Source organism: Pelobates fuscus, chromosome 6 (assembly GCF_036172605.1).
Source record: "Pelobates fuscus isolate aPelFus1 chromosome 6, aPelFus1.pri, whole genome shotgun sequence".
Classification (NCBI taxonomy): domain Eukaryota; kingdom Metazoa; phylum Chordata; class Amphibia; order Anura; family Pelobatidae; genus Pelobates; species Pelobates fuscus.
In genome coordinates, this window is record NC_086322.1 from 117,996,173 (window position 1) to 118,009,594 (window position 13,422).

The following is a 13,422-nucleotide window of genomic DNA, read 5'->3' on the forward strand; positions in this document are numbered from 1 at the left end:
GACACAGGAGATAGAACTCTGTTTGCACAAATGCTGTCGCTTCTCACACACGACCACACAGGAGACAGAGCTTTGGGAGAATCAAAGGGCGCGCAGATCCTTTTAAAAAGGTACAGGAAGTGGAGACCAGGGAGGAACTACAATGAACAAAACCACCCACTTTTCCTATTAAACACACACCCTTTACTCTTCACTCAGTTTGTATAAAGACCTTTAGTGACTGTCCTGCTGTATCTTGATCTTTGACCATTGCCTGAACCATCGCCTTTGAACCTGTGCCGCCTGTCCTGACCTCTGGCTTTCCCCGACTACGCTCTTCATCTGATCCCCTTTGTACTGTGAACTTGGTCCATTGCTTTCAGCACTACTCTGCATCTTGGGCTCCGTCTACTAAACAATGAACCCGACATTGATCATGTTGGAAAATACACACTGCAGGATGGTATTGCTACAAAATAAATGCTGCATTCAATATTATTAACTATACATCGAACCGCTGTATAGTGAAAACTAAATATTAACCAAAATAGGGTTGTCTAAAATGAACGGGGATGACAAAATCTAGGCCAAAGCAAGTTGGAACTGGATCTCTAATCATAGATCCTGCACGATCTCTCTTCAATGTTGTGCTTTTGCTTTCTTAGGATGATGTATCAGTAATCCGGATAATCATTTTTTTAGGAATCCAATTGGATGGATTACACACTCATTAAGGCCCATTACCACAACACAGTAGGTGTTATTAACTTCTACAGTAAAAAAGTGGCAGAGATTGCCTGTCTGATTCCCAATATCTCCAACTATGTTCCTAAGGACCTTGCTCTGCTTTTCAGCATCTCTCCCAAAGCTGGCCTGTGGTTTCATGATGTCATTCTGCTCTTTATTTTTCCACAGTGTTTGCTCTGGAAATTCTCCCACGCTCTCCATCCATAATGACTGCAAGGGGCATAAAGCTTGTACAGCTCTGACATTTGCTGAATCAGAATGTTCTAGAATTATTATGAGATGGAAGATAAAGGTACCACTGTGACTGTGATATTACCAGTCTCAAGCCTTATACCACTGGTATGCCAATGATATCTAACACGAACATCCCAGACACTTGTGAATCTGTGGGCTCGCTATCAGTGAGTGCCACGGTTAGCCTAAACATTATGCGTATACTAATCCATTTCCACACAGAATTGGCCTATTCTGAAAACCAGTATGGTGCTTGTGGTAGTGTTGTCAGATTGCCATGTTTTACTGGAATGTTATGGTGTTCTGCATACTTTTAGGTAGGGCTCTGACAGTGCAATTCATGTGGTTCCAATTTGAATTTAATTACTGAGGGAAAGAAAGCAATATTGTTGTGCGCCTTTCATAATGATAGCAAAGTCTTTTGATTTATTTTTTGAGAAAATTTTTACTTTATTTTTTTTTTTTTATCTGACTAAGCAGCCATATTGGGTCAGAATCTACTGTTATTTGACCAACGTTTGCTCAACCTAACTTGCCTGCTGTTGTGATCTGACTCAACATGGATGCTCAGCCAGATAAAAGTTAAAACCCCCACACCCTCTCAAAAAACATACATAATTTAAAAAAATATAATTATGTTTAATTTAATAAACTTTTAATTAACTTTTGTTTAAATGAGAAGTGGAAATGTGATGACCGTTGTCCTTTTAGTAAATTCTATTAATTGAATTGAAGACTTTTCGGTCCAAACAAGGAAAAACCTAAAACACATGGAGAACTAATCTGCAGAGCTCGAGTCAATGCCCTAAATTGGAAAAATAATCATTGTGATGTATAATAAACCATTTGTTCTTTCGGCTGAATAAACTGTCTATGAGACACTTCTACACTTTGAACCTTCCAGTGTGGAGTCATCTTTCAAAAGCACAATGATCATGCTCTGTATGTAACCAATATGATCCACTGAAGGATTTATCTATGTAACAACATCCCCTGGTGCTGTTCTGATTACACATCTACGGATTCACATGCCTAGATCAAAACATTACCTATAGCATGTACCTTGTTAGCACACACTGGAACCCAAGTGGTTATCTGGAAAAGTAAACATAATGCAATAACATATTGTATTAGCAATAATCTATATGGGTGAATCATTACTAAGGGTGTGACTATTTTGCCTAGACAACACGAAAAATGTAATTTGTGGTTTGTCCCAAAATACAAAAGATGTATTTAAGATGGATAGCTTTAAGAGAAAAGATGTCCACATTCCCAATTTGAGTAAATGTTTCACCTATAATATCAAAGTTTTTAAAAAGAAACTTTTCTTTTTATTAATGGAGAGCAACTGATTAGCTTAGAGGGTCAGCTGACCACACCATTATGTATGGACATATTGAATAAGGATTTCTGTTGGGTATCTGTCCTAAGTGTCCAAATTAATTCCTGGATTAACATAAAAGCATTATATGCACCAGTTTGTTAGGGAGCAGGCTCTCTCAATCATTTATAAATGCTCTTGCCTGACTGAGGTGCCTATTGTTATCTGAAGCGTCGTGCAGGATTAGGCTATGCACTATACATCTGCTAGCAATTTGGCTACCCCAATGTATACACACATTTTATGACACCAAGTATTTCTTGTCATTACAGGTGTACTTTAAAAACAAACAAGGCTCAAAAAGTAAGGATTATACCAGTACTTATTAATTTAATTCATGGCAAACTAGAAATGTGTAGATTTTTAAAAGGTTCCAAGGTGAAGCATAGCCAGGTACATAAACATTACCTAAAAGGCCAAATGACAACTGAACTACTGCAATGTTCACACATAAACATGCATGAACATACGAAGAAAGCAATCACTGTTAAGTACACAGACACCGACATACATACATGGTTACATGAACTCAGATTCAGTGACTGGTATATATCCCCTCATCATTGGCTTTCCTCAATCCCTAATGGACCATTTCCATCCTGATAATCTAATTCATGCAGATCCCATATGGCAATAGAGAATATCCTGTTTATTTAACTTCAGCAGTTACATATAAATTCTATGTTGGCATATGATTTTTAAAGGGTTACTCCAAGCACTATAATCACTTCAGTGATTTGAAGTGGTCATGGTGCCTGGAGTCTGTATGTGGAAACATTGCACATATGGAGATGAACCCCTTTTGCTGAGGAGTAACTCCACTTCTGACAGTGTCATTGGGACTCATTAGTCAGTCCTAAACTAGAGATCCTGACACACCAATATGAATTCTGTGCAAAATTGGCGTGACACATGCTGGTTCGAGACAGCCAATGGTAGCGCCCCTCTGCCCCCGTACTCCTCAGTCCACCCTCCATAACCTCCTTCCTCATCTAGCGAGGGGTATCAGCCAAGGAGGATCAGGCTGACGGGAACATTTGGACTCAGAAATTAAAAAGAGGCAAGTTTAAAGAGATTCTATAGTGTTTGGAATACAAAGCTTCCCCCCCCCCCCCTCCCCCTCTCCCCAAGCCTCCTAACCTGGCTTAAAAAAACCAACAAAACACCTTTTAACACTTACCCAAGGGATACCGGCGCTGGGTCAATGCTCCACCGTCATCTGGGGGGGTTAATGCCCATGCACGGTGAGCGCTGACAGTGCATTCAGTCCTCCCTATAGGAAAGTATGGTTTCAATGCTTTCCTATGGGGATATTACGGATGCTAGATGTCCTCAATGCAGAGTGTGAGGATGTCCATTGTCAGTTTGGTGACCAATAGTTGCTTAACCCCCAGGAAGTGACTCTAGTAGCTGTCTGATTGACAGCCCCTGGAGGCAGTCTTAGTCCTGCAATGTAATTATTACAGTTTCTCAAAAACCTTTCAATGAGCTGAAGTAGTCTGCGTGTCTATAGTGTCCCTTTAAGCCTTTTTCTATTTTGCATTTGGGGGAGTAAGGCCCACCACCACAGAAAGGGTTACTCTAACCCAAACCAGTTTTATGAAAATACTGGTTTTGGTTGGAGTAACCCTTTATGAAGTAGATAATTATGACAACATATACTGCCAGTACAAACACAGCTGGCTGTAATAACACAAGGTACACTGCAATTCTATATGAAGAGGCATGAAACTGGAATATTAGATAGTATGTTGTACCTGAAGGATGAACCTTATATACGCCACATTCTAGATTATTAATCTAGACAAGGGATAGGCAACCTTTGGCACTCCAGATGTTGAGGACTACATCCCCCATAATGCTTTTACACCCATATTTTTTGGCAAAGCATCATGGGAGGTGTAGTCCAAAACATCTGGAGTGCCGAAGGTTGCCTATGCCTGATCTAGACAATAACATATCCATCTTAAACCTATGCGAAGATTTCTTTAAAATCGCAAAAATATGTTGATTGCCATCAGTTATACATGTCAAGGGAGATACTATCTTTAAGCATTGGCTTGCTACATAGATGATCAATATACAGATTAAGAATGGATTGCACAGCAACCAATAGTCCAAGCATATTTACACATGTTTCTTCTTAAGCTGCTTCTATAAATAAGACAAAATGTGTGCCCCTTGAAGAACCGGTTCGAATCTACCCTCCAGTAAGTTGTCTCAGCAGATGCTGGGCTCTTTCCAAAAGCCAACCCTTCATCTCCCCTTTCCAAGTTTCTATAAACACATCATTAGAAGGCTCGTCTTTTTTCATTTTCCTCCCAGCGTTCCTTAAAAATACATTCCTCCTGCCAGGAAACTTTGCTGTATTTCTGTCTGCAAGACCCAATTTTAAACAAATGTTCTGAGCCACAAAGTGAACGTGGGCCGCCCTGGGCTGTTTTCCTTTACCTAACCAAGGCAGACAGAGCGTCTCTTAATGCTACATAATAACCAGAAATGAAGAGACCCTCAATCTGCAGCCTGGCTGCAAGCATTTTTTCTTTGTCACAGGGAAGGAAGAAAGATTTGTGGCCACAAAAACTCTGAAATGAATGCCAGATTCCACATTATTATACACAACTGTAAAGCACAATTCACCATATATTTTATGAGCGATGCAGCTGAAATTATTTTTGTTGGACTGGCTGCAGAAAAAGTCATCTTTCAAATACTGAAACAATGGAGTAATGTATTTTGTCCTTACCATACATTCTGAAAAAAAATGATTACATTAAAAAGTAAAATACATTTTTTTACATTTTTTTTTGGGAAGCAGGGCTTATTCACTGAACAATGAGATATGATGATTTTAACCCCCTAAGGACCAAACTTCTGGAATAAAAGGGAATCACGACGTGTCACACATGTCATGTGTCCTTAAGGGGTTAAAGGCAAGTTGCCCATTTGATATCAAGTCAGAACAACTCACTGGATGGTAAATAGACCTTGCATGTGTGCTGCTCATTTAGACAGCAGGGCTGTATAAAGCATTTGAGTTCACTGGACTCACAATATGTTAAAATGCAGCAACATCTAGCTGATCTAATTAGTGCAGAACCATATGCAGGAAACACAGGGTGATGTATGTTCTTATCAATGGGATATGATGGCATATTGCAAATTATAATGTAAGGGTTTGCTTAATAAACAGTAAAAAACAAACAAACAAAACATATATACAGAATTAATCCGGTGATGTTGACTGACATTCCAGGACTGTTTTGAAAACATCGACTTGTCTATACCTGGTCCTGAACGATCTGTGGTCAAAACAGTTAACTTGCAAAATGTATCAAATGTGTTTTTCCAATTCCCCTAAAATTGCTATTCAGTGAATTATGTATATATATATAAAAAAAAAAAAAAAAAACACACACACACACACTTTTTTTGAAAACTATGAATGATAACTTTTCAAAATTTAAATTTACACCTATTTAACCTCTTGTTGAACGTGTTGCCAGGGCACACAAATATCTTCATGCCATGATGAAGGTAACTGTACATCATATCTGACAGTCGATAATTACAAAAGAAAGGAGTTTACACATGGCTAAACATTTATATTGTGGGCTTAAACATTCTCATGTGCAAAGCTTGGGCACAGCTGTATGTACACAAACATATTTAACCCCTTACTATCAGATTTCATGTACATCATGATATCAAGCGGTTTACTAAGCTTCTGTCCTTAAAGGGTCTATGCACAAATCCAGGGCTGGGGGTGATTAAAACCTGGGTAGTTACTGCCTTACATCACAGCATTAATGGGGAAACAACAAATAGGTGTATTCATTCTGTACTGTATGTCTTTAAGGCACAGAAGAAATCTCAAAGAACATAAAATAAACAGCAAAACCATGTAACATAAAACCTTAACCAAATAATTGCAAAGAGCTTACAATCTAATTATCAGGAAGAAAAATTGAAAGGCACACTGTAGTTAGGTTAATGGCTTAGATTAGAATGTAAAATGGAATTCTCAAACACAGGTAAGATCTCAAAGTACCCTCCCTGGTAAATAATAGAATGAATAGCCATAGGTAAAGCCACATATATTGCAATTCTTCATGTAAGTCACAAGTCCCACAATTAGTGGACCATACTTTGTATAGCATCTTCCTTACCTTAAAGGAACCACTCCACTGTGACTGTGTGTCTGCAAACTCCAAGTGAGCAGTGTGAGGGGCAGGATTCAGACCTGGGATGACATGTATCGCTTCCTAAAGTGATGTGAAGTCTAGCAGGTATGTAACTGCACTGTATGTATGGATTAGTCAGAGAAACTGGAATCACCAACTTCATGACTCAGTAACTGAGCAAAAAAAAAAAAACCTCCATCTCCTCCTGTCCAGCTGCACTTTCACAATAAAAGTCCCTCCCCTCTGTACTGAATTCCTGCATGTGTTTAGAAAAGGAGGCGAAGCTGCAGATCTAAACATTGATGGCAGTCAGATTATATGCTTTCCCCTCTCTCCATCCCACTGGGGATTCAGAGCACTTGGGTCTGGGACCGTAGTAATATTTAAAAGATTTGCCAATTAAAAAAAACCCTATGCAGGTTATTGATGTATTTATTTTGCTTTAAGTCCAGATATGGCTATGTAACCCAGCGACAGAGAACATGACATATGGAGAGAAAAATAAACAAGAGATTCTCTATAAATATGGGTTTGCTTTTCCATAAAAAAAGATACAGAAAAAAGGGGGTGTTAACCCTTTAACTGCCACAAAGAACAATACACATTGGTAAACTCATTGGGCATGCCTAGGGCAGCTTTGCCTGGTTATGGCAACAATTAACTCTTGCATACTAGAATAATATCATTATAACTTTAAATGTATGAATTCACTATATGCAAATTAAGTAATGCAATAAATAATAATGTTGGTTACATCGGGGCCTCTGGTTCCTTTGGTTCTCTTGCAGGTAATAGTATCTTCTGGGCTTATAACAAGAACTACATTAACCCCTTCAGGACCAAACTTCTGGAATAAAAGGGAATCATGACATGTCACACATGGCATGTGTCCTTAAAGGGTTAAGGGACACTCTAGGCACCATAACCACTGTAGCTCACTTAAGTAGTCATGGCTCTGTGAGTTCTCCCCCAGTATTTATTGCTGACATGCAAGGTTAGATGGATACTATCCCCGTCCCTCTTGACTAGTGTCTCTGACTGCCTCTCTGCTGTTTCTAACTGGATGGCTGCCCACTTCCTTAAACTAAACTTGACCAAAACTGAAATTCTGGTCTTTCCTCCCTCAAGTGTTGTTACTCCTGTGTCTGTTTCCCTCCAAGTCAAGCGTGCTACCATCAGCTCCACCACGCAGGCTCGCTGCCTAGGTGTTCTCTTTGACTCCGACCTCTCCTTCAAGCCTCATATTCAATCTATCGCCAAATCCTGTCATTTCCATCTCAAAAACATTGCGCGCATCCGCCCCTACTTAACGCCAGATGCGACTAAGGTGTTGGCCCATTCCACTGTCCTTTCTCGCCTTGACTACTGTAATCCGCTTCTCAGTGGTCTTACGTGCTCCCAACTTGCGCCGTTACAGTCCATAATGAATGCGGCGGCGAGGCTCATCTTCCTGTCCGCCCGCATCTCCCATGCCTCACCCTTCTGTCAGTCCCTACATTGGCTTCCTATAAAATATAGAGCTCAATTTAAAATTCTGGTTCTTGCTTTCAAATCTCTACATAATGCTGCTCCCACCTATCTATCCTCCCTTATACAAAAGTATGTCCCGTCTAGGCCCTTACAATCTGCTGAAGACTTACGTCTATCTTCTGTCTGTACTCCCACCTCTGATGCTCGCCTTCAAGATTTCTCGAGGGCTGCACCGTTCCTGTGGAACTCGCTTCCCTCCTCCGTTAGATGCTCACCCAGTCTCCACTCCTTCAAAAAATCGTTAAAAACCCACTTCTTCATAAAAGCGTATTAAACTGTTAATATCTCCCAACTGATTCCTCGTCTGCAACTGTCACTAGTCTAATACTATCCTTACCTTTTGTGTCATTTTATCCCACTCCCTCTAGCATGTAAGCTAATTGAGCAGGGCCCTCAACCCCTCTCTTCCTGTGTGTCCAACTTGTCTGGTTACAACTACATGTCTGTTCGTCCACCCATTGCAAAGTGCTGCGGAATTTGACGGCGCTCTATAAATATCATCATAATAATAATAATAATAATATTGAAGTTTAAGGCCTGCATTATCTGAGCATCTGTAGAGGGGCTGAGCTTTGCGGTACCAGTAAACAGTGGGAAAGCACTGATGGACTTACAGCACCATAACCACTACAATGAGCTACACATAATGTATCTAAACACATTTGCCAGTGGATTATACAAAGATATTCATAGTTACATAGCCTGAAAAGAGACCTGCCTCCATCAAGATCAGCCATTCTCACATCTGTTTTTGCAGTTTATCCAGAAGAAGTCAAAACCCCAATTTGAAGTGATTGCAACAAACTAGGAAAAACTCCTTCTTGACCCCAGAGCGTCAGCCAGGTATCTCGTTGGATCAAGAAACTGTTACATATTACATATTAAAAATGATATCCCTGAATATTATTATTTTGCAGGTACAGTATTCATAGATCCTATTCAGATTATACATATGGGGAGAGGGAAGGACAGAGATACCAATTTGGAGCACCAACCAGTAAAATTGCATGCATTGGGCCCCTACAACCTGTGCCACATCTTGATTTCACAAATAGGCAGCAGGTCTAATTAATGATATACCTTTAGAAATTGTTTAACTGTGAAGGATATTATATGGTATTTGTATGATTTTTTTTTTCCACTTGATCAATAAATTTGTATGCATCCAGCACATACATTATGGGAGAAGGTAATGTGATGCAGATCTAGCAGTGATCCTTCTCTGTATATCTACTGTACTTTATGACAATATATTCATTGCTAGAACAAAATGCATAGACCGATTTCTGTGTGCTACGATTTAAGAAAAAAAACCAAAAAAAAAAACCCAAAACACTGAAAAATTAAGTTAAAGGGACACCACAGGCACCATAACCACTTACCCAGCAAAAAGGAATTATGAAGCTCAAAAGGAGATGATCCTCCAATGTTTTGGCCAAAATGCCTTTTTCAAGCGAGTCAACTGAAGTAGTAATTGTGGCTTTGGAAATTTGCAAGAGTTATTAATGAGTTTCATAAATATCAAAATAAACCAATGTACTACAACTGATAAGCTTGTTTTTGTTTTAATTCCTTATCCCCTGCCTAAAGTCATGTCATCTGTTTGTGTATTTTTCAAATAAAAACTTTTAGAATTTTTACTAAAGAATTACAAATTATTATTCAATAAACCCTATAATATTAGTTGTTTTTCTGAAGTAAACCTATGTTTTTGAACTTCTTACTTTTCAGTCCCAGTTAGGTTAATTTATAACAGAAAATGTGAGTTCTACATGTTTGTTTGTTTTTTGGAGTCCATAGTGATCAATGATATGCTCTGTATTAATGTATGCACAATGCCATTATCCTGCAATCCACCAATTGCATTATCACTAGTAATGTCCCGAACGGTTCGCTGGCGAACATAGCTTGTTCGCGTTCGCCACGGACGGCAAACATATGCGATGTTCGGTCTGCCCCCTATTCGTCATCATTGAGTAAACTTTGACCCTGTACCTCACAGTCAGCAGACACATTCCAGCCAATCAGCAGCAGACGCTCCCTCCCAGACCCTCCCACCTCCTAGACAGCATACAATTTAGATTAATTCTGAAGCTGCATTCTTTTTTTTTTTTTGTGTTTGTGTTTTTTGTGTTTGTGTTTATTATACATTATCCCTCCCATAGCCAGTAACCTGTGTTTATTATACATTATCCCCCATAGCCAGTAACCTGTGTTCATTATATATTATCCCCCATAGCCAGTAACCTGTGTTTATTATACATTATCCTCCCATAGCCAGTAACCTGTGTTCATTATATATTATCCCCCATAGCCAGTAACCTGTGTTTATTATACATTATCCCCCATAGCCAGTAACCTGTGTTTATTATACATTATCCCCCATAGCCAGTAACCTGTGTTTATTATACATTATCCTCCCATAGCCAGTAACCTGTGTTTATTATACATTATCCTCCCCATAGCCAGTAACCTGTGTTTATTATACATTATCCTCCCCATAGCCAGTAACCTGTGTTTATTATACATTATCCCCCATAGCCAGTAACCTGTGTTTATTATACATTTCCTCCCATAGCCAGTAACCTGTGTTTATTATACATTTCCCCCCATAGCCAGTAACCTGTGTTTATTATACATTATCCTCCCATAGCCAGTAACCTGTGTTTATTATACATTTCCTCCCATAGCCAGTAACCTGTGTTTATTATACATTACCCCACATAGCCAGTAACCTGTGTTTATTATACATTATCCCCCCATAGCCAGTAACCTGTGTTTATTATACATTATCCCTCCCATAGCCAGTAACCTGTGTTTATTATACATTATCCCCCCCATAGCCAGTAACCTGTGTTTATTATACATTATCCCCCATAGTCATTTATCATTGGACCTAGGCAGCATGATGTCTTAGGCCGGCCCAGAGAGTGAGTGAGTGAATAATATAATATATATGTTCAGAAACATATTAGTAATATATGTAAATCGGGTTCATGCAAAGAGGGTGAAACGGTATTAAAGAAAAACACACTTATTGCATCAAATTTACAAAGCCAAACTTTTAAAAGCTTTCCTCATTTCTTTCTCGGGATGAGGAATATATCAGTTGTAGACTGAGGATTTCCATCTGCCCAATCTTTTAATAATATGCACTGGAGTGTCAGTGTTGAAGGAGACCGAAGCTGCCCCTTTTCTAAATGAAAGACTCGAGACATGGATGGGTGAAATTCGCTTGTTGATAGCTGCTTAAAGTGAGATATTGAGGGAGCTCACACGAAATGCGTCTTTCCTCCATGACAGCTAGCCCCCCCCCCCCGAAGCTGCATTCTTAGTGAGAGGAGGGACAGTGTAGCTGCTGCTGATTTAATAGGGAAATCGATAGCTAGGCTAGTGTATTCAGTGTCCACTACAGTCCTGAAGGACTCATCTGATCTCTGCTGTAAGGACAGCACCCCAAAAAGCCCTTTTTAGGGCTAGAACATCAGTCTACTTTTTTTTTTTCCTGTGTAATCTAATTGCAGTTGCCTGCCTGCCAGCGTGTGTGTCAGGCTCACAGCGTATACTGTGCCCACTTGCCCAGTGCCACCACTCATATCTGGTGTCACAATAGCTTGCATTTAAAAAAACAAAAACTTTTTTCACTGTAATATAATAGCAGTCAGTTTCCTTCACACGTGTGCGTTTCAGGGCCTGCCAGGGCACAGTGTCACGCCAGTGCAACTCATATCTGGTGTAACAGTAGTGTACATTAAAAAAACAAACTAGAAATTTGACTGTGACATAATAGCAGTCAGTTTCCTTCACACGTTTGCGTTTTAGGGTCTGCCAGGGCACAGTGTCACACCAGTGCAACTCATATCTGGCTTAACAGTAGTGTACAATTAAAAAAAAATACAGGGGGCTTGTTGTCACCTTTCGGGGACCCTTGGTGTTGTACATGAGTGGGTAGGGGGAAGAGACCTTCAGTGACATCAATGAGGACAAGGAACGGGACATGGCTAGCTTGTATCCAACCTTGTGCAAATGGAGAGTTTGCGGTTGAGCAAATGGACTGTTTGCGGTTGTTTGCGGTGCGTTAAACGGGGAGTTTGGTCTGTCACTGTGAAGCGGGCGTAACCCTTACACTACCTGATCGATACAACATCATACCTGATGTTTTAAAGCACGTTATTCCAAACAATTTAGGAATGTTAGGTGATTTATGCCCTTTATGGATTAAAACCAGACTCTGCATCAACTATGTAATTTTCCATGGGAGTTTTGCCATGGATCCCCCTCCGGCATGCCACAGTCCAGGTGTTAGTCCCCTTGAAACAACTTTTCCATCACTATTGTGGCCAGAAAGAGTCCCTGTGAGTTTTAAAATTCACCTGCCTATTGAAGTCTATGGCTGTTCGCCCGGTTTGCCCGTTCGTGAACATTTGCGGAAGTTCGCATTCGCCGTTTGCGAACTGAAAATGTTATGTTCGCGACATCACTAATTATCACTACACAGGGATAGAAAGCAGCTCTTTGTTCACAGGGAATAGTAGAGTCCCAGATTGTATTCCTGGTATCATTATAAACACGGCAGAGTTTAAATAAAGAATTGCCCATATAGTGTTAAGGAAATGTCACGTGATAGTAGAATTATATTGCACTTTTGCTCCCATGGTAATGAGAAAAGCAAAAGTTCATGGGAAACTATAAAAGATGATTACTTGTTCCACATTATAACATCATAAAATTTGTCATCATTTCCCAGTTATGTAGTCCTCCTCAAAGAGTTAGGATTAAAAATAAAATGTCTTAGCCAGAAGAATCCCAAGATAAGACAGACTTCGGCTGACCAACTGCTCAGAGGGGTGGGGGCGGATGAAAGACTTGACTTACATATTATTATAACCGGAGTTTATTTATAAACTGAATGACTCTGTTAGCTGTGCTAAACTTGAATCACAGTAATGATGTGGATGTGTACACAAAGTGTAAATGTAGACATTACAGTGAGCAGGGCAAATAAACAGGGCTTTGCCTAATGTTCGTCTTTTGACAGATTACTGTGCAAAGGAACCCCTTCTAAATACACTGTCTGGCCCTCAATGACTCATCCATACGGTCAGTGTGATCATGTATCTGATCATGTGATCAGATAAACATATTAATTATGCTAAAACCTTTTAATATCAGTCCTTGCAATAACATATTTACCACAGATAAGCAACCTGGGGCACTTTAGAGGGAGCATTTGACACGTGAATGCCCCCTTTTACTTGTTTGCAACTTTAGTGGGATATATTTAGTGGGATATAGTCATGGGGCCTTCATCCAATTGTACAGCGCTACGGAATTTGCTGGCGCTATATAAATAATAAAACAATA

At 39.7% G+C, this 13,422-nt stretch overlaps 1 protein-coding gene across 3 annotated transcripts in view; it reads right to left on the minus strand.

The window, feature by feature from the left end:
- Positions 1-13,422, minus strand: part of PALLD (palladin, cytoskeletal associated protein) — a 359,849-nt gene that overhangs the window by 84,023 nt on the left and 262,404 nt on the right. The window contains exon 1 of one of the 3 annotated variants that reach the window (XM_063458194.1): positions 6,514-6,685. The exons of the other annotated variants lie outside the window; for them this stretch is intronic. The gene's annotated coding sequence lies outside the window, so the exon portion shown is untranslated. Of the gene's footprint in view, positions 1-6,513; positions 6,686-13,422 lie in introns of those variants that run through there. 3 annotated transcript variants of the gene reach the window in all.